We start from the raw sequence: 6,000 nt of genomic DNA, 5'->3' as shown, positions 1-6,000 counted from the left end.
TGATTGTGTGATCACTCACCTAGAGCCAGACATCCTGGAATGTGAAGTCAAGTGGGCCTTAGGAAGCATCACTACGAACAAAGCTAGTGGAGATGATGGAATTCCAGTTGAGCTATTTCAAATCCTGTAAGATGATGCTGTGAAAGTGCTGCTCTCAATATGCCAACAAATCTGGAAAACTCAGCAGTGGCCACAGGACTGGAAAAGGTCAGTTTTCATTCTAATCCTGAAGGAAGGTAATGCCAAAGAATGCTCAAACTACTGCACAATTGCACTCATCTCACACACTGGTAAAGTAATGCTCAAAATTCTCCAAGCCAGGCTTCAGCAATAAGTGAACCGTGAACTTCCAGATATTCAAACTGGATTTAGAAAAGGCAGAGGAACCAGAGATCAAATTGCCAACGTTTGATGGATCATCAAAAAAGCAAGAGATTTCCAGAAAAACATCTATTTCTGCTTTATTGACTATGCCAAAGCCTTTGACTGTGTGGATCGCAACAAACTGTGGAAAATTCTGAAAGAGACAGGAATACCAGACCACCTGACTTGCCTCCTGAGAAATCTGTATGCAGGTCAAGAAGTAACAGTTAGAATTGAACATGGAACAACAGACTGGTTCCAAATTGTGAAAGGAGTATGTCAAAGCTATATATTGTCACCCTGCTTATTTAACTTATATACAGAGTACATAATGTGAAATGCTGGGCTGGATGAAGCACAAGCTGGAATCAAGATTGCCAGGAGAAATATCAGTAACCTCAGATATGCAGATGACACCACCCTTATGGCAGAAAGTGAAGAGGAACTAAAGAGCCTATTGATGAAAGTAAAAGAGGAGAGTGAAAAAGTTGGCTTACAGCTCAACATTGAGAAAACTAAGATCATGGCATCTGGTCCCATCTTTGTGGCAAATAGATGGGGAAACAATGGAAACTGTGACAGAGTTTGTTTTTTTGGGCTCCAAAATCACTGCAGATGGTGATTGCAGCTTTGAAATTAAAAGACACTTGCTCCTTGGAAGAAAAGCTATGACCAACCTAGACAACATATTAAAAAGCAGAAACATTACTTGGCTAACAAAGATCCATTTAGTCAAAGCTATGGTTTTTACAGTAGTCATGTATGGATGCGAGAGTTGGACCATAAAGAAAGCTGAGCACTGAAGAATTGATGCTTTTGAACTGTGGTGTTGGAGAAGACTCTTGAGAGTCCCTTGGACTTCAAGGAGATTAAATCAGTGCATCCTAAAGGAGATCAGTCCTGAGTGTTCATTGGGAGGACTGATGCTGAAGCTGAAGCTCCAATATTTTGACCACCTGATGTGAAGAACTGACTCAGTGGAAAAGATCCTGGGAAAGATTGAAGGCAGGAGGAGAAGGGGACGACAGAGGATGAGATGGTTGGATGGCATCACTGACTCAATGGACATGAGTTTGAGTAAACTCTGGGAGTTGGTGATAGACAGGGAAGCCTGGCATGCTGCAGTGCATAGGGTTGCAAGAGTTGGACGCAACCGAGCAAATAAACTGAACTGAACTGCTGATTTTACAGCAGCAGTTTCATCAATATTATAGCACCTCTCCTCTCTCTCTTTTCTGAGCATGGAAATGAGCCAGTGTGCGGAGATTCTGGGCCAGGATCCCCTCCAGCCGCTGGCTGGCCTGCAGGAAGACACATGTCCTGTGGAGACCAGCGCAGAGCTGCGGCCGGGCTGGCTTCCCATGCTTCCCTGCACTTTTCCCAGAGCCAGAGAGCGGCTGATTTGTTTTCAGCTTAGAGAACGGAAGCGTGTCTGATAGACCCCCACATGGAAGGCGGTGAACAACGTGAAACAGCCTCTAAGTGTCTTCACATTTACAATGTGGAGGCCAACTCCAGAATACACGTTTACACAGACAGACTGTGGACCGAGGCCCTGAGGACGGCCTCGGTGCAGGGTGTGGGTGGGGGAGCTCATTCCTGTCTGCTGTGCAGTCTGTTTACCAATGCACAGCTCATCACATGCGCCCAACTCACCTGTTACATACACACAGGTCGCTATGTATGCAGACCTCATCACATGTGCAGCCTGCTCATTGCACGTGCAGACATTATCTCATATGCACACCCACGTATTATATATACACAGCTGCTTATGCATGCACATCTCGTCTCGTGTGCAGGGCTCACTACATGTGCACAGATTGTGACATGTGCAGAGGCCCCATGCGAAGCTTGGCCCTGGGCAGGGGGTCGCCAGTCACTAAGCAGGAAGTACCATTGGCAGACACTCACCTCCTCGGTATTATTACCCTGGGGGGCCTCCCTGGCCCGCGCCCTTCCCGCTACGATCGTGTCAGGGAGACACAGGAGTCACCTATGAGTGCACGTTAAATGGAGTAACCTCCAAGTAAGCCTCATCCCAGGACTAGGATGAGTTTCCAAGGATGATCAAGGAGCTGGAAACCACTGCCACGTAGCAGGAAGGGACCCGCTCAGCCACTAGGGGGCCTGGAGAGCCAGCCTCACCCTGGGCCTCCACAGGGGCAGTGCCCGCCATGAGTGGTCAGCAGGTCGATGGACCTGGGGCGCTGGAGTGGGAGGGTGCTGCCGATACCGACTGGTCCGGATGCAGCGTTGGTCCACTGCAAAGCTTTTCTTGGGAAAAAAAGTAAATACAGTTAAAAAAACAAGGGTAGTTTCAATATCGAGCGTTGTCTTTGAGGTCGTGTGCCTTGGGCCTAGGAAGTCTCTCGTTTACCTGAAAGTAAGCAGCACCCTGAGGTTAGGACAGAGTCGAGCTCAGTTTCAGGTGCCCTCTCTGACCGGTGGTGGGAGAGAGAAGGTTCTTCTCACCCTCTTGGAGAGAAGGTGTCCACCCTGGGCCCCAGGACAGAGCGGCTCTCAGTCGCCATCTAACACTTGGCACGTGACAGGGCCAGTGCACGTGTGAGCCTTTGTTCTACTTTTCTTTGGCCACAAAGCAGTTGGTAGTTTCTTTGGAAGGAAAGCCATGGGCAGAGGAGGCAGGGCTGGTGGAGGAAGGCCCACAGTTCTTGGGGTGATCTTGTTTCCATCGACATGGAGTGCTGAGGGCCGGTGTTGGCCCCGGGGGCTGAGGACTGAAGCCCTGGGGACTGAGGCGTGCGTGGGACTGGAATCAGACATTTAATTGACTACAGTTTGCAGATGACCACTTCATGACATGGGGTTTGAGCTCTTAAAGACAATATATTATTGTTGCATAGGCCTGAGACAGCGAAGCAGAGTTTGGGATGATAAGATCAGTAGGGTGGCCCCAGGGTGGATATCAGGCTCTGATGTCAAAAGCACTGCATTTGGGGCAGGCAGGCGGGGAGGTGAGTTCCAGAGCAGCGGGAGGGCTGGCCACGGCCCGCTCACCCGAATGGAGGGCGAGGAACGTGTATTTGGCCGGCAGAAGCAAGCCAGAGAGATGGCAGTCTGAGTTACTTTTACCCACTTGTGATTCCAAGAATGTCAGCCAAAAGCATGTTTGGGGCCTGGCCAGGGGGACAAAGGTCTAGACGGGAGTGGATGGAAGCTCCATTTCTAGCTCTACCAGTTGTGGGAAACCCTACCTTGTTTAGGATACACTGCTGGTCACGCGGTTAACAGTACTGATGATGTAAACAGGGAGCACGCTTCCTGCGCGCTGCAGGCACCCTTATGGGGACTCCCCATGACTCACCCTGGCCTCACCACCGGCCCATGGGTCACGGACGGTGGCACCACCATGGGTGGATTAACAAGCAGGTGCAGACAGGGGAAGTAACTGCCCAAGGTCACACAGTCAGTGAGCGGCACAGCTGGGGGAGGAAACGAGGTCTCTGTCACAACACCAGGCTCCCACGTGGCGGCCAAGGGCCCTGCCTGTCCTGCTGCTACCACTGGGAGGCTCGCAGCAGGCAAGGGGGGCGTACAAAGTCACAATATTGTGTCGATAATCATTGCATAATTTAGATAATCTAATTATCTAATTTAGATTAGATAATCTAATTATCTAATATATAGATATATAATTATCTAATTTAGATTAGAATCATAGATGATGGGACTGCCCATGTGGCTCAGTGGTAAAGAATCTGCCGGCCAGTGCAGGAGCTTCAGGGGATGCAGGTTTGACCCCTGGGTCGGGAAGATCTCCTGGAGAAGAGAATGGCAACTCACTCCAATATTCCTGCCTGGAGAACCCCATGGACAGAGGAGCCTGGTGGACTGTAGTCCATGGGGTCCCACAGAGTTGGACTCGACTGAGTGACTTAGTATGTGCACACGCATGGGTGAGAATCCCTAACTGAGGCTTTACAACTTGACTCTCAGCCCCTCCTCCTCCAGCAGGGAGGGTAAAGCCTGCCCTCGGCTGGTGGGGGCTGTCCAAGGCCCGTGAGAAGGTGGATCTGGAAAATGGGCTCTTCCAGTGACCATGAACATGACCTTGACGAGGCTCTGGTTACCCTGGGCTGACACCCTGGACCACAAAAACATGCCCCCTCTCCCACACTGTCTGATTGTTGCCTTTGTTTAGTTTTTGAGTCGTGTCTGACTCTTTGTGACCCCGTGGACTCCTCTGTCCATGGGCTTTCCCAGGCAAGAATCCTGGAGTGGGTTGCTGTTTCCTTCTCTAGGTTGTCTTCAGAGGACAGCTTTGCTTTTATTTCTTAGTCCAAGAATGTAAGCTGCTCTCCTCATGGCTGCCATCTCTTCCTGCTGGACTGCATCCTCAAGTGGCCCCCTTGGTGAGGGCCAGTGGACGGCCCATCAGTCTGCGTCCTCCCCTCAGTGTGGGTAGGGTGAGACCCCGGGCATGTGGGGACCTCTGCTTGGAGGCGGCAGTGGCCACGCAGGTCCTCTGAGGGTGGCCTGTCTTTCCTCTTCTGCCCCTGTCCTGTCTTGACCCCTTACCAGCCGAGCATTTAGCTGAGATTACAGCTAGAAGAAGCACAAGCTGAAGTCAAGATTGCTGGGAGAAATATCAATCACCTCAGATATGCAGATGACACCACCCTTATGGCAGAAAGTGAAGAGGAACTAAAGAGCCTCTTGATGAAAGTGAAAGAGGAGAGTGAAAAAGTTGGTTTAAAACTCAACATTCAGAAAACGAAGATCATGGCATCCGGTCCCATCACTTCATGGGAAATAGATGGGGAAACAGTGGAAACAGTGTCAGACTTTATTTTTGGGGGCTCCAAAATCACTGCAGATGGTGACTGCAGCCATGAAATTAAAAGACTCTTACTCCTTGGAAGGAAAGTTATGACCAACCTAGATAGCGTATTCAAAAGCAGAGACATTACTTTGCCAACAAAGAGCTGTCTAGTCAAGGCTGTGGTTTTTCCAGTAGTCATGTATGGATGTGAGAGTTGGACTGTGAAGAAGGCTGAGCACCGAAGAATTGATGCTTTTGAACTGTGGTGTTGGAGAAGACTCTTGAGAGTCCCTTGGACTGCAAGGAGATCCAACCAGTCCATTCTGAAGGAGATCAGTCCTGGGATTTCTTTGGAAGGAATGATGCTAAAGCTGAAACTCCAGTACTTTGGCCACCTCATGTGAAGAGTTGACTCATTGGAAAAGACTCTGATGCTGGTAGGGATTGGGGGCAGGAGAAGGGGATGACAGAGGATGAGATGGCTGGATGGCATCACCGACTTGATGGACATGAGTTTGGGTGAACTCCGGGAGTTGGTGATGGACAGGGAGGTCTGGTGTGCTGCGATTCATGGGGTCGCAAAGAGTCGGACATGACTGAGCGACTGAACTGAACTGACAGCTGTTTTATCCAGCACTCAGGTGGGAGCACCAGGTTATCTGCTGAAACAGAACTCTTCTGCACTGTGCTGCCTGACATCGAATTTCTTCCTTTGATCAGGAATCTGACTTTCACAGGCTCATTGTCCAGGGGGCGAGTTTGCGGAGGTGGGGGGTGCCTTCCTTGTTCTGTCTGGTGTGTGGTTGCCGCCGTGGCCCTGAGATCCTCACCACGAGCCGTGGTCGGCAGCT

This window comes from Bubalus bubalis, chromosome 23 (assembly GCF_019923935.1).
Source record: "Bubalus bubalis isolate 160015118507 breed Murrah chromosome 23, NDDB_SH_1, whole genome shotgun sequence".
NCBI classification, from domain to species: domain Eukaryota; kingdom Metazoa; phylum Chordata; class Mammalia; order Artiodactyla; family Bovidae; genus Bubalus; species Bubalus bubalis.
Note: the sequence above shows the minus strand (reverse complement) of the source record.